The following is a 25014-nucleotide window of genomic DNA, read 5'->3' on the forward strand; positions in this document are numbered from 1 at the left end:
TTCAATAAAGAATTCTTGACTTGACTCCAACTTAAAATCAAAAAGTTTTCCTTGCGGCAGTTTTTTTAAACAATCCTTTCAATCTATGCCCTCTGGTTCATGACCTTTGTATAAAAGGAACAGGTTATCTCCATCTATGATGCACAGACCCTTCATGACTTTAGATATCAGATTCCACTTCAACCTACTTTTCCCCCAAGGGTAAGGCACATGGTATGCTTGCTTTTATACGTACGGTCAGGGCATTGACTATATGAGTCAGGAAGTCATGATGCAGCTTATGGGCCTGTCCCACGGCGATTTTTTAGGCAACTGCCGGCGACTGTCATAGTCGTAGCAGGTCACCGAAAAACCAGCAACAACCTACGTCATCCTGGTGACAACCCACAACAGCACCTACATCAGGAGAAGTTCAGCTACGCTCATTGGCGTCAAACCCACTGTCGCCGAAAATTTTTCAACATGTTGAAAATTTAGCGGTGACCAGAAAAACACTACGACTTTTGCGCGACTGAGAAAACTACACCCGGCGACCACCGGCGAACATGTGGCGACAAACTGCATGTAGTTTCCTAAAAAATCGCCTAAGTGGGACAGACCCATTAAGCCTCCACTTCAAAAAAGCTTTTGACTACATGTCCTACCTAATATAAGAATTGGTTTGAAATAATGTTTGAAAATGCTATGATGAAGCACCTCTTCTGCATTAAATGTGCCGTATAAAATCATGCTGTTTGGAGTTTAAATGTTTTTATATCCTCACTTTTATTATTATTCTCAACGTTGTAGCAAATTATTCACTCTTTTATTTTTGCCTTATTGCACATCTTAAGCAGGGAATTTATCAGAAAGGTTAGCCTATCTCTTCTGTTTTCAGACTTTGAAAGAATTGCTTTGCATTTCCAGCATTTTCAATTTTCATTCAGGTTTTTAGCACATTACTTTGTTTCTTATCTCTAGCCTGTTTTTCTGAGTTCAATGGCAGCCCTGCTGTTGAGAATCAGGAGATTTGCCTGGGGATATCTATAATCTGGATCATAAATAGCACCTCCTGCAGGTTTTGAAGTGCTGGATCTTCCAAAAAGCAGAGATTTGATGTGCTCCTGAGGTTGGCGGGGTCGGGAGAGTGTCATATGTTTGAATGAAGCAACTACACACATCATTGAAGTCTGGATCGGACAGAAAGCTCTCTGATGTAATTACAAGTAAGGGCTGCAATTTCTCAAGTCTCAATTGGCGGTTTGCAGAATATATTCTCAAAGACTGACCTCAAGGCCTGCATGTCAGTGATGTTCCTCAAAAAATTCCTTTTTAATGGCAACAATAGCTCATGTATCACTAATATGTTGGTACTATATCTACTTGCCACATATGCATATGTTGAAATCCTTCAAAGACATTAGTAATCTTGATTTTGTTTTCTTAAATAAATCCATTTAGAGTCACAGAGTCATACAGCACAAAAACAGGCACTTTGGCCCAACTTGAGCACGTCGCCTTAGATGCCACATCTGCACTGGTCACACCTGCCCACATTTGCACATATCCCTCGAAACCTGTACATGTTCAGATGCATTTTGACTGTTGTATCAATACTTACGTCAACTATCTCCTCCAGCAGCTCGTTCCATATACCCACTGCCCTTTTTGTGTAAAGGTTACCCTTCAGGTTCCTATTAAATCTTTCCCCCCTCACCTTAAACCTACTGTCTGTCCTCTAGATCTTGAGTATTACTTGACTTGGAAGCTTTATTCCTTTTTTAAAATCATTTTTGACAGTGAGGATTATGCTCTGAAAGGAAAGGTAGGTAGCATTTGAGGCGATCATGTTTTACGTGTTATTACAGCCTCAATACAATTGTAGGATGTCCATAAGCTCTTTACAAACATTGTTATGCTTCAACATGTCACCTGGATACATGACAGCCAATTTCTGCACAGCACGATCCCATAAATCTGTTTGAATTGCCAAAGGCTGAATGATGGTGAACACCACACTAGCTAACTGGATGCATCTTAAAATTCAACCATTGGTGAATGTGCCTATCATTACTTGAGTATACCTTTTTTCAAACAGTAGGTTGTATTCCTACATTGTAGCCCGTTTTGCAATGATGCCGTTTTATAAACTAATATTTACAATATTGCATCCAACTCTGCAATGGAGTTTCTGATGAATGGTGGTGATCCCCTCACCCCCCCAGTCCACCCGTTCCCCATGATATTAATGTTGAGGGATATGGTCATATAATTGAATTTCAAGGGCAGGTGATTCAATTTTTGTTGTAGGAAATAGTCACTATCTGTACTATCTGGGGGTGTGACAATAGACAATAGACAGGTGCAGGAGTAGGCCTTTCGGCCAGCACCGCCATTCAATGTGATCATGGCTGATCATCCACAATCAGTACCCCATTCCTGCCTTCTCCCCACATACCCTGACTCTGCTATCTTCAAGAGCCTTATCAAGCTCTCTCTTGAAAGCATCCAGAGAACCGGCAGAGAATTCCACAGATTCACAACTCTCTTTGTGAAAAAGTGTTTCCTCCTCTCCATTCTGAATGCCTTACACCTTAGTCTTAAACTGTGGCCCCTGGTTCTGGACTTCCCCAACATCGGGAACATGTTTCCTGCCTCTAGCGTGTCCAAACCCTTAATAATCTTATATGTATCAATAAGATCCCCACTCATTCTTCTAAATTCCAGAGCATACAAGCCCAGCCGCTCCATTCTCTCAGCATATGACAGTCCCGCCATCCCGGGAATAAACCTTGTGAACCTACGCTGCACTCCCTCAATAGCATGAATGTCCTTCCTCAAATTAGGGGACCAAAACTGCACACAATTCTCCAGGTGTGGTCTCACTGGGGTCCTATACAACTGCAGAAGGATCTCTTTGCTCCTATACTCAACTCCTCTTGTTATGAAGGCCAACATGCCATTCGCTTTCTTCACTGCCTGCTGTACCTGCATGCTTACATTCATTGACTGATGAACAAGAACCCCCGGATCCCGTTGTAATTCCCCTTTTCCCTACTTGACATCATTTAAATAACAATCTGCCTTCCTGTTTTTGCTCCCAAAGTGGATAACCTCACATTTATCCACATTAAACTGCATCTGCCATGCATCTGCCCACTCCCCCAACCTGTCCAAATCACCCTGCATTCTCATAGCATCCACCTCACAGTTCACACTGCCACCCTGCTTTGTGTCATCTGCAAATTTTTAATGTTACTTTGAATCCCTTCATCTAAATCATTGATGTATATTGTAAATAGCTGCGGTCCCAGCACCGAGCCTTGCGGTACCCCACTAGTCACTGCCTGCCATTCTGAAAGGGACCCGTTAATCCCTACTCTTTGTTTCCTGTTTGCCAACCAATTTTCTATCCATGTCAGCACTCTACCCCCAATACCATGTGCCCTAATTTTGCCCACTAATCTCCTATGTGGGACCTTATCAAATGCTCTCCTATGTGGGACCTTATCAAATGTATGGCACAGTGGTGCAACGGTAGAGTTGCTGCCTTACAGCGCCAGAGACCTGGGTTCAATCTACTAGGGTGTGGTACTGCTGGTGCTATCTGTATGCAGTTTGTACATTCTTCCTCTGACCAGATGGGCTTTCTCCGGGTGCTCTGGTTTCCACCCACACCCCAAAAACATACATGTTTGTAGGTTAATTCATTTCGGTGAGATGTAGAAAATGTCTCTAGTGTGTGTTGGCTAGTGCACAGGGTGATAACTGGTCAGCAGGTACTTGGTGGGTCGAAGGGCCTGTTTCTGCGCTGTATCTCTAAGGTCTAATGGTCTAAATCTGCACTTTTGAACCATGGATGTAACTTGGCACTTATCAGCTCTCACTTGAATGCTGAAGTCTTGTCACCTGCAGGCATGGATTGCTTCACTAGCTGAGAAGCTGTGAATGGAATTTAACTTTGTGCAAGGACCTGTTCAGCATCAGCAAGGACCTGTTCTTCTGACCTTATGATGAAAGAAGGTTATAGATGAAACAGATGTCCGGGGGATCGCCTATCCTTGGGCTAGGATAACTGACTTCTGACATCCTCAACCATTTTCCTTTGTGCATTGGAAGGTTTTCTCCTTGATGTTCGCTGAGTTAGGTTTTACCAAGGCAGCTTGATCCTACAGTTTGTCAAATGTTGCCTTGAACTTAAGATCAGCCATTCTCACCTTATTGCTGGAATTCAGCTCTTTGGTCATTATTTGGCCCATCACAGGGAACAAACAGGAACCATTGAGTGAATGCCACTTGATGTACACTTCCATCAATTAGCAGCTGATTGGGTGATAATTATCTCGAATGGACATCTTCTCCTCTTTGTGAAAAGAACATACCTGAACAAGTTTTTACATTGTAAAGAAGTTAATGTTGCAACTGTAGTTAGTTTTAGTTTAGTTTTAGTTTAGTTTAGTTTTAGTTTAGTTTATTGTCACGTGTACTGAGGTACAGTGAAAAGCTTTTGTTGCATACTAACCAGACAGCAGAAAGACAATCCATGATTACAATTGAGCCATTCACAGTGTACAGATACATGATAAGGGAATAACGTTTAGTGCAAGATAAAGCCTGCAAAGTCCGATCAAAGATAGTCTGAGGGTCTCCAATGAGTTAGATAGTAGTTCAGGGCTGCTCTCTAGTTGTGGTAGGATGGTTCAGTGGCCTGATAACAGGTGGGAAGAAACTCCTTGAATCTGGAGGTATGCCTTTTCACACTTCTATACCTTTTGCCTGATGGGAGATGGGAGAATAGGGAGTGGGCATGGTGCGACTCCTCCTTGATTATGACTGAAGAAGGGTTTCGGCCCGAAACGTTGCCTTTTTCCTTCGCTCCATAGATGCTGCTGCACCCGCTGAGTTTCTTCAGCTTTTTTGTGTACCTTCGATTTTCCAGCATCTGCAGTTCCTTCTTAAACTCAATGGAAGGGGGGTTGGTTTGTGTGGTGGTCTGGGCTGTGCCCAAAATTTGCTGCAATTTCTTGAGGTCCCTGCACATAAACACTATCCTACACACACTAGGGACAATGGGGCCAAGGAAAGAGCGTTCACGTCGCGGCCCTGTTTCAACCAATCTTTCCACCACCACGCACAAGAAGCACAAGAAGCGCAAGACAGACACCATTGTGCAGATGCCGAGAAGTGTGTTCAGCTCTGGCTGAACAACTTCTAATCTTGTGTGTGGACTCGATAAGAAGAAGACTAGGGACAATCTGATTTGATTTGATTTGATTTCATTTATTGTCATTGTCTTCAATTAAGAGACAATGAAATGCTATTTTTCTGACAGTCATACAAATAAAAAACACACAAACACACAGAACACAGTAGTCCACAACACAATCATCGCCACAGCAGCACCAAAGTTCCCCACTGTGACGGAAGGAACCAAAGCCCAGTCAACCTCCTCACTGATGTTCCCCAATGTTAATCCGTGGTCGGGGCCTCCCGAGCCCTCAGCAGTCGCCGCTACAGGCGGCCCGATGTTCAGGCCCTCTCGACGGGAACGATGGAACCCGACGTCAAAAGGTAGAACGACCTCAGCTGCCTGGACCTCTGAATCGGCCACCTCCCACCGGAGTCCGCGGCTCCCGAAGTCCACAGGCCAAACTGGGTGGAGATTCATGCTGGCAACCCCCGGCAAAGGGTCCCAGGACTCTGTGGTTGAATTCAGCGCTGCCTGTGCTGGGAGCTCCGCAACCACAGCTCTGCAATGTCGATGCAGCACGCCCATTACTCCGGAGCTTTAAACGGCGATCCCAGGTAAAGCCTCGCCCACTCCACGATCTATCTAGTGCTGTGCCACTGCTGCTGAAGCTCTGGTCGGTCCTGGCAGGAAAGGCCCGCCAATCCAGTTGGTAGGCCGTGAGGGCGCGACTCGGATAATAGTCGCATCCTCGCATCCTGACTGAAGGACGGTTTCCCCCTTACCCTACCCCCTTCCCCCCACATAAAATACTAAAAAAGATAACCAGACTGGTAGGCGGAAGCAGCCATCAACAGTGCCACCGGAGCCCTTTCTACACTTATACCAAGTATACAAACCAAAACCAATTAACCTACAAACTTGTACATCTTTGGAGTGTGGGAGGAAGCCAAAGATCTCGGAGAAAACCCAATGGTCACGGGGAGAACGTACAAACTCCGTACAGACAGCACCCGTGGTCGAGATCGAACCCTTGTCTCTGGCGCTGCAAGCAATGTAATGCAGCAACTCTACTGCTGCGGCCACTGTGCCTCCCTTTTTTTTCGAGATCATCCTTGATCCCTTCTTCCAGCATGTCATCTTCAAGATAGAAAAAATCTGATTTTATTGAATATAATGCACAACAAAGCTTTTCACTGTACCTCAATATATGTGACAATAATAAACCTAGACCGAAACCTAAATAGTAGCGTGAATCCAATTATCCAAAGACTGACTTCTGTGATACTGGAGATGTCAGAAGGCAACCAAGATGGATCGTCTCCTGGACAATTTTCCAGTCTATTTCTGCTTTGTATTGTTCAATATTTCTGAGGCAAGTGTTTGGATAATTTAACGTGTCTCCATGTAACTATCACCTGATACCTTTGAAAGTCATGAACATAAAATTTAACAATGACAGAATGTTAACAACATACTTGTATTAACCACTACTGAAAAAGGCTCAGCTTGGAATCTAATGAACTGTCATCTCTCAGCTGGAATATTGAGAGCAAATCTGGAACAGTATGTATTTCGTCCTTTGATGCCAAGAATACTTAGTTCAAAGTTGCCAGATTTCTCTTAAAATGTTCCCTTCTCACTATCAGAATCAATGTTATTCTATCCTTAATTGTTATAACACTTGTAGTTGGATACATATTGCATGCAATATATAACTGCAGATGTAAAATGAGGTAACTAATACCACTGGAGTAACAAATGTCTGTTTCTGTTATTCATGCACGCGGCACTGTATAATGTGTTGAGTGAGTATTACCATCAATGTTTTGGCAAAAACCTTTGCCATCTTCTCCTATTTTTCCAGCCATTATAAAATAGTTTTGCATGTAGCAAGCACAGAATTGAATGCTGTATAGTTTAGTTTAAAGGCCTTGTTAAGGTTTACCAAGCAGCAATTTTATAATGTCCATGGCAAACTTAATGCTAGGGTTGAACTAATCTCCTGTGAAATAAACCATTGTAATGCGGTGATCGTGGGGAACAGAACCAATTGGGCAAACCAGATTTGTAGTTATAGTGTAATGGATGAAATCATAGAGATCATAACAGGCAATTTCTAATATTTAAAAAAAGGAAGCAGTGAGAAAACAGACCAGGTAACCAGATGTTAGTAATAGGGAAAACTTTAGAATCAATTGCTAAGAGAGTACTAATGGGTCACGTTGAAAATTATATTAGTATTGGGCAGAGTCAGTTTGGACTTATGAAAGAAAAATCATGTTTACCAAATCTGTTGATTTTTTTAGATCATTGCTCGCAGATTCAGCAACCAGTAATATATTTTGATATTCAGAAGGTCTTCGATAGGGTGCCACTCAAGTCTTTAGAGTCAAAGTCAAGGAGTCATACAGCACGGAAACAGGCCCTTCAGCACAACTCCTCCATGCAGATCAAGATGCTTCATCTGGCTGCATTTGGCGCATATTTCCTATCCATATACTTGATCAAGTGTCTTTTAAATGCTGTTATCGTACCTGGTTCAACTATCATCTCTGGATACTCGTTCTGAGTGAAAACTGTTGCCTCTCAGGTTTCTATTATATCATTTCCCTGGTTCTTGGTTCCCCTACGTTATAAAATAAACTCTATGGATTCACCCTATTTCTTCACCTCATGATTTCATACACCTCTATAAGATCACTGCTTAGATTACTACACTCCAAGCCTGCCCAATCTTTGCCTATACCTGAAGCCCTCAAGCCCTAACAACATCCTCGCAGATCTCCTTATTCTTTTCAGCTTAATTAGATTTTCCAATAGCAAGGTAACCAAACTGCCATGGTACTCCAAGTCTAGCTCACCAATGTCTTGTATAACTGTAACATAACTACCAACTTTTATGCTCAAAACCCTGACTGATAAAGGCCAATGTAACAAACAATATTTTTATCACCCTTGTGACACCACTTTCAGGAACTATTCACCTGTACTCATAGATTTATCTGCTCTACGCACTCCCCATGGCCCTATCATTCATTGTGAAGGTCCTGCCCTGGTTTGACTTCCCAAAATCCAATACCATGCATTTATCTACATCAAACTGCATTTGTCATTCCTCCAGCCCACCTGCCCAGCTGATCACTGTCTACGAGACTACTTACTTTAATGTCATCTGAAAACATACTAATCATGCTCTGAACATTCTCATCCAAATCATTGTTAAAAATTACAAACAGCAATGAGCCCAGCACTGATCCATGGGGCACACCACTTGTCACAGGCCTCCAGTCCAAAAAACAACCTTCCACCACCACCATCTGCTTCCTTCTATAAAGCCAATTCTGCATGCAGTTCGCGAGCTCTCCCTGATCCCATGCAATCTACATTTCCAGAACCGCCTTCCATGAGGAACCTAATCAGTCTTGCTGAAGTCCATATAAACAACTTCTAAGGCCTTGTCTTTGTCAACCTTCTAGGTTACCTTTTCAAAAAACTCAATAAGACATGACAAAGGGCACTGTCTCAGAATGGAGATGAGGAAGAAATTATTTAGCCAGAGGGTGATCTGTGCAATATATTGCCACGCACGACTGTGGAGGCCAAGACATTGGGTATTTTTAATGTGGAGATTGATAGGTTATTGATTACTAAGAGCGTTACAGATTACGAGATTAACATGGGATTGATTACTACATTGATGTGGATTGGGGATTTGATAAAAGATAGAAAACAGAGAGAGAAAAATGACAGAGAACATAGAATGCTCAACACGGGGACAGATCCTTCAGGCCACAATGTGCCACACATGATGCCAAGTTAAACTAATCTCCTCTGCCTGTACATGATCTATATAATTCCATTCACTGCATATCCGGTGTGCCTATCTAACATCCTCTGAAATGCCATCATTGTGTCTACCTCCACTATCATCCCTCGCAGTGCGTTCCAGACGCCCACCATTCTCTGTATTAAAAATAAATTCTATCAGATCTCCTCTCAACCTTTGACATTCTAGAGAAAACAATAAGAATATCCAAGAATAAATGGGTCATTTTTAGATTGGGAGGCTATGATGATGGAGGTTGGTTCAGAGGCCCCAGTCTTTTAAAGACAACTTGGATGAGAGGATCAAGTGTAATATATTCAGGTTTGCTAATAAATCAAAGCTACATGCCATTATGAGTTGTGAAAAGGTTTGACTGCATTGTTAACTCTGTTTCACTTTCCATGGACACAATCTGGCCTGCTAAATATTTTCTGGAGACACAACTGACTGCAGATGCTGGAAGCTGGAGCAAAATACAATCGCTGGAGCAACTCAGCTGATCAATCAACATTTGTGGGGGCAAAGAGACGGTTGATGTTTCGGGTCATCAGGTCATTTATTTTAGATTTCTAGCATCTTCAGTTTTGTTTTGATTGTCATCATACTTGGAATATTGTACATAGGTCCTGCTTTTTATTTGCCAATGAAACTACATACTTAATCAATAATGTTTTATTATTAATGTTTAATGCTTTATGTGTCATTCCTAACTGTCACTGTATGTTGTTGTCACTTGCGGGCGGAGCACCAAGGCAAATTCCTTGCATGTGAATACTTGGCCAATAAACTTATTCATTCATTCATTCATTTATTCATTAATTCATTCATTGTAATAATGGAAGTGCAATGAAGATCCATGGAATTGAAATTTGCGAATAAGGCATTGTTCTTTGAGAAGGAATTAAATATAATGGACCAATACTCCAAATTCTAGCAGAATAAAGGTGTAATCTAATCAAAATATATGACATTCATGCAGGATTTAAGCAGATATAATGTTTCATATGACTGTTGTGTCCAAAGCATGGGTCATTGATTCAAAACGAGGTGTTAGCTATTCAGGGTGAAGTGGATATTAAACTTTGCAATCCACTACCATAGGGGGCTGTAAGATTTAGTATCTGAGTATTTTCGAGCTGGTGATTATTATATTCTCGCATTTAAAGGAATGGAGGAAGGTAGGATCAATGCAGAAAAGTAGTGCTGATGTAAAAGATTGACCATGATCTTCGTGACTAGTGGACCATCTGCAAAGGAACTACATTACTACTCATGTTTATATTTCTTAGTCAACAACGTTTGAAATCTTGTGTTTGTACTTGAGGGCAGGAACTACATTATTATCTGCAGATAATTGAAGACTGTGCAATCACCAGTGAATTTCTCAGAGATCTTCAGTTTCCTGCCACACTCCAAAGATGTACAGGCTTGTAGATTGATTGGCTTGGTATAAATGTAAATTGTCCCTACTGTGTGCAAGATAGTGTTAATGTGTGAAGATAGCTGGTCAGTGCTGTCTCGGTGGGCCGAAAGGCATTTTTACGGGTTGTATTTCTAATCTAAACTAAACTAGATTAAACTAAACATGACTGCTCCCAGTGGGCCTCCCGTCCATTTATACATGACACGAAGCAGCCACTCTAAGACACTAACAACTTCATTTTAAAACTAAGCTGCGCACCTGCAAGTAAAACTGATGTGGCCAACTTAAGTTTGCAATGGTTAAGACTGTAGCCAGTGGAGCACAAAGCATTGTTTTGACTTTATAATGTACAAGTTCCAAAGGTATGCACAAGGTTATAACTACTTTGACGCATATTGATGGTTTTGTTTTCGTTTAATAATATACCATGTGACTGCTTATTACATTTGAGTATTGAACTGCCTTGAATCAGCTGCCCATCTGAGAAAGGCACACGGAAAAAACCCCACAAGTGCTTTGTCTCTTTCTAAGTAATTTTGTTCATAGAGCAGGTTGTTATTTTATGTTATTGGCTATCCTCCAGTGTCTTGGAGAGAAATACTGATATGAGGTGTCAGAAGTGCTGATTAATGAAATTATGAAACTTAGGCTCTGTGCCTGAAAAATAAGGTAACACGTGCATCTGCAGGAGGAGAGTGGACTGCATGATTCAAGTAAGAGCCAACATGATAAATAAATAAAGACACACAAATGATAACCTGTCTATAGAAAGGAGACAGTTGAGAAAAGACTTCACATTATATACTGAAATGATTGTGCGATAATCCAGAAAAAATGAAAGTAAAGATGTTAATATTGACCATATTAAAGACACTATAAAATGGAGAATCACAGTATTTGTCAGAATTGCTTGACCTTTGTCAGTGGAAAATTACAGGCTGTGAATGGCGCCGACTTGTCTGAGTCTCAGATTGATATGCAGGATGGTGAAAGATCCAGGTGTTCTTCACATTTCCCCTTAATTGATAATATGTATAAAAACTCTGCAAATAAATTTAAATGCATTGATATGATTGGATTGCTGCAAAGGAATTGTAAATAATGTAAATAATGGTGCAAGACAGTTACCCTGCTGTTTGTTGATTGGCCAAAGTGTTAAGCCCTAGCAGAATTGTTTTGTGTGTCAGGATAAATGTTGCATTATTCAGTTGACTAGCTTCCTTCTAGAAGCTTCTGTAAGAAACATGGTTTTAGACTCTATGTAATTGGATTGGGGAACTGTCGATAATGTATTGATGTAATTGATATGTTTGATACAAGATACAAGATACATTTATTTGTCACATGTGCCAGTTGGCACAGTGAAATGTGATCACCATACAGCCATACAATAAAATAAAGCATACAACACACGATAGAATTCAACATAAAACATCCCCACACAGCAGAATCAAAGTTTCCCACGGTGAGGGAAAGAACCAAAGTCAATCATCTTCCTCTAATGTTCCTAATGTTCACCCGTGGTCGGAGCCCTTGGCAGTCACCGCTACGTTCAACCCGCCATTCAGGCCCGCTCGCCGGGATGTTGGAACTCCGACGTCGGAATGGGAGGCCAACCTCAGCAGCTTAGACCTCCAAATCGGCCGTTTCCCACCGGAATCCGCGGTTCCCGATGGCAAAGGGCCCCAGGAACTCTGCGATGTCGGTCAGCGCTGGGAGCTCTGCGTACCACAGCCCCGCGATGTCGATGCTGCAGGCCCAACGCTGCAGAGCTTCAAACGGCGATCCAGGTAGGTATCGCCTGCTCCGCAGAGAATCCAGTGCCGCGCCGCCGCTGCCGAAGCTCTGGTCCAGATCCCCGGTCTCTGATAGGAAAGGCCACTCCGATCCAGTGGTAGGCCGCGAGGAGGGGGGGGGGGCGAGGATGCGACTTGGAGAAATAGTCGCATGGAAGCGACTGGGAAGCGGTTTCCCCCTTATCCTCCCCCCTCCCCCCACATAGAAAAACTAAAGTATCTCCATGTTAGGCGCCCCCCCCCCCCCCGGTGAATGCTATGTACTTACCTCTCTGTTTCTCTCCCAAGCACAGGCCTCGTGGCTGTGAGTCTGGAATCGAGGGGTTAAAGGCTCCTGTACCCGATTGGCCCAGCTGCGTCAGGTGACGGGTGACTCATCTGAAATATAAATACCAGAGCGTCCCAGGATCCTTCTCTTCGTCGTAGACTCTGACTGATGAGCAGACTGCTGGTGTGGGGCCGAGGAAGCCGGACCACATGGCATAGAACTTTGTGTATTTTCACCATTCCTTGTTAACATATATTGAATTGGGACGGATAAGGGCTGACCTTAGAGTTTTCGTGTATTTTGGTTTCAGGGTTGTATCTCTTTGGGCAGGTTTTGGTATCTCCGGTTCGACGGCCCATGGCGTGGCTGGCTGGAGCATTGTTAAATTGTTTGTCGGTTTATCCATATCCCTGACTGGGTTGTTTAAATCAGGTTTGAGTTTTGTGTTCCAATGAATAATTAAAACTATTTTTTGAACCTGAACCTGGTTTTTGACTTGTGTTACGTGGCTCTGAAGTACTTGCATTCGGGAGTCGTAACAAAATGGGGGCTCGTCCTAAGTTTTGAGGACCCTAGACGTTTTTAGGGGGTATTTTTGGTAGGCTTCTGGACTGAGGAAGTCTGTGTGTTGAGAGGGAATTTTTTTCTTCCCTGTTTGTGGTAGCATTAAGGCCCAAGTTTTAGCTGGTGGTTTGGGGCTACATAAGAAATGGAATTTAAGGTGAAAGAATTTGTTGAGGCTCCTAGTCGGGAGTTGTTTGATAGATGTACGAAGGAGCATTTGATTTTGCTGGCTGAGAACTATGCCGTGACTATTGACAAGCATTCAAAGAAACACTCCATTAAATCGGAGTTGTGGGCTGCATTGGTGGAGGCTGGGGTTTTGCCTGGTGGTACAGACAGTCCCCCACCTTCTGTTCAGCCTGGTCAGAACATGGAGGCCGTCATAAAACTGAAGGAGATGGAGCTTGAGTCACAGAGAATTGCCTCTTTGTTAAAAGAGAAAGAGCTCATGCATGTTCTTGAAATGAAACGGCTTGAGCTTGAGGAGGAAACCAAAAGGGCTGAATTTCAGCTGCGGGAAAAAGAAATAGATAATTCCCGGGTTTCTTCTAGGGAACGGGAGTTTGATATGAGCAAGAACATCCGCCTGGTTCCCCCGTTTCGTGAGGAGGATGTGGACAATTATTTCACAGTGTTTGAACGGGTGGCTTTGTCCTTGAAGTGGCCTAGGGACGTGTGGACCTTGCTATTGCAGTGTGTCCTTGTGGGTAAAGCACGGGAGGTGTACTCGTCTTTATCTGTTGAAAGCAGTCTGGACTATGAGTGTGTGAAGTCTACAGTATTAAGGGCTTATGAATTAGTTCCAGAGGCGTACCGGCAGAAATCCCGGCACTTTAGGAAGTTTGATAGTCAGACTTATGTGGAGTTTGCTAGGGAGAAGGAGGCACTTTTTGACAGGTGGTGCGCTTCTCAAGGAGTGAAGGATTTTGAGCTACTGCAGGCTTTGATGATTATGGAAGACTTTAAGAACTGTCTCCCTGAGAGGGTTACTACTTACCTTAATGAGCAGAAGGTGAATGAGGTGTCTAAGGCTGCGGTGTTGGCAGATGAGTATGTATTGACTCATAAATCTGATTTTGTTGGGCGATCCTATAGTTTTGGTGCACGGCCGGTTGATCGTGGTGGTGTCGCCGGTGGCAGTGTCAAAGCTGTTTCTGTGCCTGCAAGTGGCAGCACGTTGATACAGGGGGAGGTCCGAGCTGATAGGGTTGACAGAAATGTGAGGACAAATGAAGGTCCTGTGTGCTACTATTGTAGAAGGAGAGGGCACATGTTAAAGTCGTGTCCCGTTCTGAAGCAGAAAAATGCAAAGCCTGTGGCTTTGGTGGGTGCACAGAAGGCACCTGTCGTACCTGAGGTGCCTGAGTCTGATGAGTGTAGGAATTATTCTGCGTTCATCATGAATGGTTTTGTTTCTCTAGAGGATGGGGGTGATAGAGTTCCAGTATCCATCTTGCGTGATACTGGTGCTACTCAGTCCTTTATATTGGATGGTGTACTGCCGTTTTCTGGGGAATCATCGGTTGGGTCAAGTGTCCCAGTGGTAGGATTCGGGATGGATGACATGGTAGTGCCTTTGCATACCGTGCGTCTCGAGTCCGAGTTGGTTTCAGGCCGGGTAACTGTTGGGTTACGGCCGTGTTTTCCCGTTGGGGGAGTTTCTGTGATTTTGGGGAATGACTTGGCAGGAGGTAGAGTTTTAGTCACTCCTGAGGTGACGGCTGTTCCGATGGTGCAGAGTCCTGATAAATTGGCTATGCAGCATCCAAAGGTCTTCGCAGCTTGTGCTGTCACGAGGGCTATGGCTAAGAGCCAGGCGAAGTTTGAGGATGTGGTGGACCTGAGTGAGAGCATTTTTGGGGATCAGGATGATAGATCCTGTGTTGTGAAGGGTGTTTCTCCATCTCAAGATGGGATAGTGTCTGGAAATGTGCCGGTGTCACTGTCACGTGACCGGCTGGTTGAGGAGCAAAAGAGTGATCCAGGTTTATCTGATCTGTGCGACTGCGCAGTGCCTGAGGGGGATATGGATTCCACAGCAAAGGGGTATTTTCTAAGGGATGGCTTACTGATGCGAAAGTGGTCTCCCTTGGATATATCTGGGCATGATGATTGGAGCGTGGTTGATCAGATTGTGATGCCTCGTCGGTATAGGGACGAGATACTCTGTTTGGCTCATGATGGTCCTCTGGGTGGACATTTGGGGGTCAATAAGACGTATGACCGCATCTTACGGAATTTTTTTTGGCCAGGGTTGAAAAAGGACGTGAAACAGCACTGCAGGTGTTGTCACATTTGCCAGGTGGCAGGAAAGCCGAACCAATCGATTGTTCCTGCGCCTTTATATCCAATCCCTGTGGTCGGTGAGCCGTTTGAGCGGATTCTAGTTGATTGTGTGGGCCCTCTACCTCGGACAAGGGCGGGCAACAGGTTTTTATTAACAATTATGTGTGCGACTACCCGCTTTCCGGAGGTGGTCCCTTTGCGTAGAATTACTGCCCCTGCAATTGTTAAGTCTCTCACTAAGTTTTTTTCGTTGTTCGGTTTGCCCAAGGTTGTGCAGAGTGACCAAGGTACCAACTTCATGTCGAAGGTTTTTGGTCAAGTAATGAAGTTGTTAGATATTAAGGATTGTTACTCCAGTGCGTATCATCCTGAGAGCCAGGGAGCTCTCGAGAGGTTTCACCAGACTTTGAAATCTATGTTGAGGCCTTACTGCCTGGAGTTTGAAAAAGACTGGGATGAGGGGGTTCATCTAGTTATGTTTGCGGTGCGTGAGGTCGTGCAGGAGTCTTTAGGGTTCAGTCCTGCTGACCTGGTGTTCGCGCATACTGTACGTGGTCCGTTGAGGGTCCTGAAGGAGAAATGGTTGCAGGAGGATACAAAACGTAGTATTTTAGACCACGTCTGTACTTTTCGCTCTAGACTGAGGAGGGCATGCGAACTGGCAATGGGTAATCTTGCCTCTGCTCAGTCTAGGATGAAGGACTGGTTCGACAGGAAGGCTTCTAGTAGGAATTTTTCTCCAGGTGACAAGGTCCTGGTGTTGTTGCCTATTCCTGGTTCCAGTCTGCAGGCTCGGTATAGCGGTCCCTATCAGGTGGTTAAGAAGGTTGGTGAGAGGGATTACGTTATTGGTACCCCTGATCGGAGGCGTAAGACTCAGCTCTGTCATGTTAACATGATGAAACAGTACCATGAGCAGGAGCCTGTGGAGGTTGATGGGTCGGAGCTATGTCCTTCTAAGCCTGTTTTGGCTGCAGTGGTGCTGCCCCCTGACACGGGTGGTGATGTGGGGGAGGCACGGTTGTCTGTGGCAGTGACGCAGGGAAAGCTGTGTAACTCTGAGGCTTTGGAGACGCTTCCCTTGCGGTTGGCTCATTTGACTGGAAGTCAGCGGGGTGACCTGCTTGCTTTGGTGAAGTCAAATGTGTCACTGTTCTCGGATGTGCCTTCTCAGACGTCTGTGCTGCAGCATGACATTGACGTGGCCGGTGCTACGCCAATTAAACAGCATCCGTATCGGGTCAACCCTGACAAGCGTAATCGTCTAAGAAGTCAGGTTGACTATATGCGGCGGCATGGCATTGCTGAACCTAGTTGTAGCCCGTGGAGTTCTCCGTGTCTACTGGCGACGAAGGCTAATGGGGAGGACAGGTTTTGCACGGACTATCGGAAATTAAATAGTGTAACTAAGCCGGATTGCTATCCTCTTCCACGGATGGAGGATTGCGTGGATCGTGTGGGAAGTGCATCTTTTGTGTCTAAGTTGGACTTGTTAAAAGGCTATTGGCAAGTCCCTTTGACTAGGCGGGCGAGGGAGATCTCTGCGTTCGTTACGCCTGATGACTTTCTTCAGTACACGGTAATGGCATTTGGGATGCGCAATGCGCCGGCAACCTTCCAACGGTTGGTGAACATTGTATTGTCTGGTTTGTCCTTCTGTGAGGCATATCTTGATGATTTGGTTGTGTGCTCCAGGTCGTGGATCGAACACATCGGTCATCTGAAGGAGGTATTTCATCGTCTAGCGGAGGCAAACCTAACGATCAATCTGGGGAAGTGTGAGTTTGGCCAGGCCACGGTAACGTATCTGGGTAAGGTAGTGGGCCGGGGTCAGGTTCGCACTCTCAAGGAAAAGGTGGGGCATATTGTCGCATTTCCTGCTCCAACCTCTAGGACTGAACTCCGTAGGTATCTGGCTATGGTTGGGTACTATAGAGGATTCTGTCCAAACTTCTCTGCGGTGGCTGCCCCTTTGACGGATTTGCTGAGTCCGAAGGTAGCTTTTGTGTGGTCCGCAGAGTGTCAACAAGCCTTTGATCAGACCAAAAGTCTTCTGGTGCGCGCACCTGTGCTTGCGGCACCTGATTTTGAGCGTCCATTTAAGCTGGCAGTAGATGCTAGTGATCGTGGGGTTGGTGGAGTTCTTCTACAGGATGATTCAGATGGGGTGGAGCATCCAGTTTCATACTTCTCTAAGAAGTTTAATCGTCATCAGAAGTGGTACTCCACCATTGAGAAAGAAACCCTTGCGGTTGTAATGTCTCTGACTCATTTCGAGGTTTATGTTGGCTCCTCGAATGTCCCTGTCATCGTACTCACGGATCATAATCCTTTGGTATTCTTACAGAATATGCGGAATAAGAACCGGCGGTTAATGAGCTGGAGTTTGCAGCTGCAAGATTACAACTTGGAGATCAGGCATATCCGTGGCAAAGATAATGTATTGGCTGATGCATTGTCGCGCCAGTGATGTCTGTTACTGAATAGTTGCTGAAATTTGGTGGTGTTTTTTTTGTTCATTTTCAGAAACTTATTCAGTATCTTTGGGTGGGGGTGTTAGGCGCTCCCCCCCCTGGTGAATGCTATGTACTTACCTCTCTGTTTCTCTCCCAAGCACAGGCCTCGTGGCTGTGAGTCTGGAATCGAGGGGTTAAAGGCTCCTGTACCCGATTGGCCAAGCTGCGTCAGGTGACGGGTGACTCATCTGAAGTATAAATACCAGAGCGTCCCAGGATCCTTCTCTTCGTCGTAGACTCTGACTGATGAGCAGACTGCTGGTGTGGGGCCGAGGAAGCCGGACCACATGGCATAGAACTTTGTGTATTTTCACCATTCCTTGTTAACATATATTGAATTGGGACGGATAAGGGCTGACCTTAGAGTTTTCGTGTATTTTGGTTTCAGGGTTGTATCTCTTTGGGCAGGTTTTGGAATCTCCGGTTCGACGGCCCATGGCGTGGCTGGCTGGAGCATTGTTAAATTGTTTGTCGGTTTATCCATATCCCTGACTGGGTTGTTTAAATCAGGTTTGAGTTTTGTGTTCCAATGAATAATTAAAACTGTTTTTTGAACCTGAACCTGGTTTTTGACTTGTGTTACGTGGCTCTGAAGTACTTGCATTCGGGAGTCGTAACACTCCAAAACAAACTGGTTAGACAAACTAAAATTTTTAAAAAATGGAAAAAGACAGACATACTGTAGGCAGAGGCGCCTTCAATGCGGTGCCCCTAGTGGTAAGATTTTATTGTAAGAGGACCACCCCTATGTGGTTCGGCCCCTCAAGGTTCTTGGACCTAGAAAAGATAGACCCATTTTGGATCGGTGTCGATCTTCTGGAAGGGTGCTTGGGACTGTGTGACATTTTGGGCAGTGTCTGCTTGCATGAGACTGAAGGGCTTAGCCAGGCAGAGACAAGGATCAAACCCGTGGTGGGTTAGGCATCATATAGGGGAATTTGTGTTCATTCTAAAAATAAAGATTAGTTGGTCTAGTGCTTGAGTCAATGGTTTTACTGAACTAGACTAGGGGGATACGCTTTAGGAGTGCATTTACAAAGGTGCTATTCAATCTCGTTGGCCATACATGTAGAAAATTGCAACAAATGGTAAAAAACCTCAAATGAACCCCTGGTGTATGTGTTGGATCTGCTACAAGAAGACTGCAACCTGGCTGGAAAATAAAATGGTCAACTGGTACCAGTTCTCTTCAGAAGCAGCAAGAACTATTTGTTATTTGTTACTGAAAATGAGATTGTTAGCACATAACTACAATGCTCACAGATTTGAAGGATTTATTCATCGGAGAAATATGTGTGCAAGCAATAAGAAGGAAGAGTTACCAAGTGTAACAGCATTGATATCTTAGAGAAGTGCCGATAGGCAACCTGTGAACCTGGCCAAAGCCACATTACAGATTTTGGATGGCCAACAGAAGGAAGTAAATGTTGTGAAGTGTACCATTGTGGGTGGAATAGGGAAAACAGGAACAAAGTAGTTTAGATCTGCTAAATAATGAAAACAAATATCCTGTGTATTGGGAAATGTGTGTGGATTACAGAGCCATTCTACATGTAGTGCAGGGCAGGCACAGGGTTTGATTTAGGGTACCTGTAGGATACAACATACCTTGTGCCAAGCAAGCTCAATTTTGTAGAAGAAAAAACGATGAAAATGATTTTCATTCTTAAAGTAGGCACATAAGTGTCATCTGTAATATAGTATGAGCATCTCTTTAAGAATTGTACCTTATGACTATCTATTTTCCACATTGTCATACAGTGAATATTGAGATGACTTAAATGAATTGCCTGTCTAAAGCATCATATGGAAATTAAATTACTTGTCTCACTTTGCAAGTTCTTTTGTTAATGAAGCACTTTGACTAGTTTATTTGACTGGTTATCCACAAATATCTTAGCGAGCTGCTGTACCTTTTTCATCACAGACAACAAAATGCAAGCTATTATACCTTTTCCAGAGCATTTTTTAGATCATTCTTTTTAAAAGTCCATAGACCTTGGTTTCCACGGACCTCTCCTCAGTCTGCCTAAACCTATCTGCTCTCCCAGTTGCTAAACACTTTGACTCTCCCTTCCATTCCCATACTGTCCTGTGTCTCCTCCACTGTCAGAGTGATGCCCAGCGCAAATTGGAGGGACAGCACCTCATATTTTGCTTGGGTAGCTTACACCCCGACGATATGAATATTGACTTCTTTAACTTTGTACCCTTGCTTTCCCCCTCTCTCCATCCCTCCCCTTCTCAGTTCTCTGACCAGTCTGACTATCCCCCTGAATAAATCTTATTCTATGCTTCATTGTCACTTTCTCCTAGCTAACAATGAACTATTCTACATTTTCCTTGATCTCCATCCCTTTTGATGTCTTGTTTTCACACCTTAGCCTTCCTTATATTTGGATCTCCTTCTCCCCTGACTCTCAGTCTGAAGAAAGATCTCAACCCGAAATGTCACCTATTCCTTCTGTACAGAGATGCAGCCTGTCCCGCTGAGTTACTCCAGCATTTTGTGTCTATCTGTCTATCTCCATGGATTTTGTTCCCATTGCTTCTACTAAATGGACACCTATAATAGTGTGTTTACATTGGACATGAACGTTCAAGCCTTGTGGCCAATAGACTGTTTACCTGTGATAGCGATTATTTGAAAATATGTTGCTTTGGTTGTTATCTGGACTATTCTTGTTCTTTTTTTTAGTGAACTGTCTATTTAACATAAAAAACCATCAAGCCAGAAATGTTTAAATTATGCACATTGACATTGCCTAAAGTCAATTAGATGTTTGATGAATCTATCTCTTGGAATGATGAAAGTATTTATTTTGTCTCCTGGCAGAAGCCTAGATATTTTCTATTTATGGTTCATTTGATCAGCTTTTACTCATTGGTTTACTTTGATCTTGACTCACTTGCCTTTTTTTAGTATTCCACTGTCGTCAGCGTGAATGATCTCAGCAGTGAAGCACATGCGTTTGGATTACTCTTTCTTTTGATAAAACAATGGAATGGTGTTAAGCATTCAATTTTATTCAGTGTTATAAAACAAATGATATTAACTCTTAAAGAGAGAATTATATCTATTGAAATAAAATACTGGAACAAGATAACTAAGAGCCTCATTAACAAGCTATTGGTCATCAACATTTTCAGCCTGGTTGTTTCCTACCTCAGATTTTTGTTTGCTTATTCCTCTGATTAAAATAATAATCCGGTTCCCTAATGCATGTTAAGTCCTCTGTCTAGAATGCTTGTGATGTAGTAACAAATTGGAACAAATGTGTACCTCTCATAGATCTGCAAATTAAGGCAGCTAAACAACAGACCTGAATCAATCACCTCCTGCAAGGCGAAATCAGGAGGCAGCTCAAATGTCAGCGAAGCATCACTACCTGATGAGCTCCATGAGTTTTACGCACGATTTGATAGGGAGAACACTGATGCGCCTTCCCGAGCCCCCATTCGCCGTGATGGTATTTTGGTCACAGTCACAGAGGCCGATGTCAGAAGATCCTTCAGAGGAGTGAACCCTCGGAAAGCGCCTGGACCTGATGGTATACCCGGGCGTGTTTTAAAAACCTGTGCAGATCAACTGGCTGGCGTTTTTATGGACAATTTCAACCTCTCACTTCTGAGGCCTGGGGTTCCCACCTGCTTTAAAAGGGTATTAATAATACTGGCGCCCAAGAAGAGCAAAGTGATGTGCCTCAATGACTATCGACCGGTGGCACTAACTGTAAAGAGGCGTCATAACACACTGTGTCTTTACTACTGTTTATTCATGATGCATATACATTGCTGCCCTAGCTGTTCGTGGTCTGTCACCGGAACCAGAGAGAGAGATCAATGGGTGGGAAGGTTGTAATTATACTTGTGATATGGGGAGTGGTTAGTTGTGGTGAGGTCACTATGTTAAAGGTACATGCACATATCATCTACATCCTTCCCCTTGGAAATGAAAAGCAATACAGTAGTGACAGGGCGACCACGTCTCATACGCTACGAGCAGGTAAGCAAACAGTTAAGCAAATTCACCATAACGGACAGGCGGCTTGACCACCCGCCCGGACCGGGTACGCAGCTCGCCATCTCACCCCTCTGCAGGAAGAACAGGAGCAGGAGCAGGAGCAAGTGCGGGTGAGCGAACCGGGGACCCGGGAGGAGAAGTAGAAGACGGGGACGGAGGAGGGGATGCAGGTGCAGCAGCGGGAAGACGGGCAGGCGAGGGAGGATTGGCTGTTGGAGAGCGGGGCTGATAGAGCTGAGAAGGCAGGGACCGAGGCATGCGTGGAGCGACAGGCAAGGTGGTAGACAGTGGGGGGGCAAAGGGGTCGGCAGGCGGTGGTGGGGGCTCGTTGACAAGCCGCAGATGTTGGCGGGACCGGCGGTAAATGGTACCGTCATGGTCGACTAGATAGGACCGCGGCGAACCAGCAGAACCGACGACGATGGCAAGCCTGGAGTGACCGGAGGGGGACTGCATCCGGACGACTTGGGCAGGGAACAGACGCGGGAGGGGACGGCAGAACTTGTCGTGGGAGCGCTTTTGGATTTCTTGCTTGAGGGCAATGCGCTCCTGGACGGCAGCGGGCTGGAGAACAGAGGGCACGAGGGACCGCTTGGTCACCGGGATCGGAGGTCTCGTAGTGCGAGACATCAGCCGCTGTGCCGGCGAGCCCAAGGCAGGGTCGCGGGAGATGTTTCAAAGGTTGAGGAGGGCCAGGTAAAAGTCAGAATGGGACAGTCTACAATGCTCCAGCAAGTCCTTAGCACTGCGGACAGCGCGCTCTGCCAGGCCATTGCTTTTCAGGTACTCTGGGCTGCTGGTATAGCGCCGGAAGTTCCAGGTGGCAGCGAAACTCCGAAATTCGGCACTTGATTTTTTTTTTTGTCTTTACTATTGTTTATTCATGATGCACATACATTGCTGTCCTAGCTGTTCGTGGTCTGTCACCAGAACCAGAGAGAGAGATCAATGGGTGGGAAGGTTGTAATTATACTTGTGATATGGGGATTGGTTAGCAGTGGTCACTATGTTAAAGGTACATGCACATGTCATCTACATCCTTCCCCTTGGAAATGAAAAGCAATACAGTAGTGACAGAGCGACCACGTCTCCTACGCTACGAGCAGGTAAGCAAACAGTTAAGCAAAATCACCATAACGGACAGGCGGCTTGACCACCCGCCCGGACCAGGTACGCAGCTCGCCATTTTGCTGAACCTGTGATCCGTCCACCACACCGCGTCTCCTTCGCCATAAAGGACAAGGTGGAGTCAACGCTGCTCAACATGGTTACCATGGGCATCCTGAAGGAGGTGAGCGATCCCACTTCTGACACCATGTAAAGATTCATCATAACACACTGTGTCTTTACTACTGTTTATTTATGATGCACATACATTGCTGCCCTAGCTGTTCGTGGTCTGTCACCGGAACCAGAGAGAGAGATCAATGGGTGGGAAGGTTGTAATTATACTTGTGATATGGGGAGCGGTTAGCAGTGGTGAGGTCACTATGTTAAAGGTACATGCACATGTCATCTACACTAACGCCTGTGGTGATGAAGTGCTTTGAGAGGTTGATCATGGTGCAAATCAACTCATAACTCTACAAAAATCTGGACCCACTGCAGTTCGCATACCACCACAACAGATCAACGGTGGATGCGATCTCACTGGCTCTCCACTGCGCTCTGGACCACTTATAAACATATTACCATATAACAATTACAGCACGGAAACAGGCCATCTCGGCCCTACAAGTCCGTGCCGAACAATTATTTTCCCTTGGTACACAAAATTGCTGGGGAAACTCAGCGGGTGCAGCAGCATCTATGGAGCGAAGGAAATAGGCGACGTTTCGGGCCGAAACCCTTCTTCAGACTGATGGGGGGTGGGGAAAGAAAGAAGGAAAAAGGGAGGAGGAGGAGGAGCCCGAGGGCGGGCGGATGGGAGGGGACAGCTAGAGGGTTGAGGAAGGGGAGGAGACAGCACGGGCTAGCCAAATTGGGAGAATTCAGAAGGGAATTATTTTCCCTTAGTCCCACCTGCCTGCACTCATACCATAACCCTCCATTCCCTTCTCATCCATATGCCAATCCAATTTATTTTTAAATGATACCAACGAACCTGCCTCCACCACTTCCACTGGAAGTTCATTCCACCCCGCTACCACTCACTGAGTAAAGAAGTTCCCCCTCATGTTACCCCTAAACTTCTGTCCCTTAATTCTGAAGTCATGTCCTCTTGTTTGAATCTTTCCTATTCTCAAAGGGAAAAGCTTGTCCACATCAACTCTGTCTATCCCTCTCATCATTTTAAAGACCTCTATCAAGTCCCCACTTAACCTTCTGTGCTCCAGAGAATAAAGACCTAACTTATTTAACCTTTCTCTGTAACTTAATTGTTGAAACCCAGGCAACATTCTAGTAAATCTCCTCTGTACTCTCTCTATTTTGTTGACTTGGACAACAAAAACTCATATGTCAGGCTGTTATTCATTGACTACAGCTCGGCATTTAATACCATCATCCCCTCCAAGCTGGTTACGAAGCTCTCAGATCTGGGTCTCTGCACATCCCTCTGCAATGGAATCCTTGACTTCCTCATTCACAGACCACAGTCTGTCCGTATTGGTGGAAATGTGTAATTTTACTTCGGAGTCACGTGAGTGACTACGTGAACAACCCGCTCAGCACGCATGCGCGGCATTACGCCAGCAGTGCAACAAGCGGCGGCAGCTGGAGTCAGGCTCTCCCGCTGCAGGTTTAAAAAACGGACCGTTAGTTAAGTACACTGAAGGTGAAAAGGAGTCTAACGGAGAAGGAGAGTTGTGTGTGTTCTTTCTGCTTACAGAAATGAGTACACTTAGGAAAAAACTCTCGAAGAGAACTGCCCCCCGCAAAACTCCACCAGAGGAGCGTTCAATCTCAGGGGGGCAGCAACAGGCGGCAGGACCGCTCATAGAGCGCTCCACCATCCCTGACACCGTGCCAAGCCCAGTCCCGCTAATGCCTGAACAGCGGACTGGGAAAAAATCCACCAGTAAAACCAACCGGCCGGTGGTTTCCGACTCGTCGGACGGGGACACGTCTCCACCTAAACGGAGGAGACACAGCCGCTTGAGCCGCATGGAACGGCTCTTGGAGCAAGTACTCCAGCGGGAA

This window comes from Amblyraja radiata, chromosome 1 (genome assembly GCF_010909765.2).
Source record: "Amblyraja radiata isolate CabotCenter1 chromosome 1, sAmbRad1.1.pri, whole genome shotgun sequence".
In the NCBI taxonomy this organism is placed as follows: Eukaryota; Metazoa; Chordata; class Chondrichthyes; order Rajiformes; family Rajidae; genus Amblyraja; species Amblyraja radiata.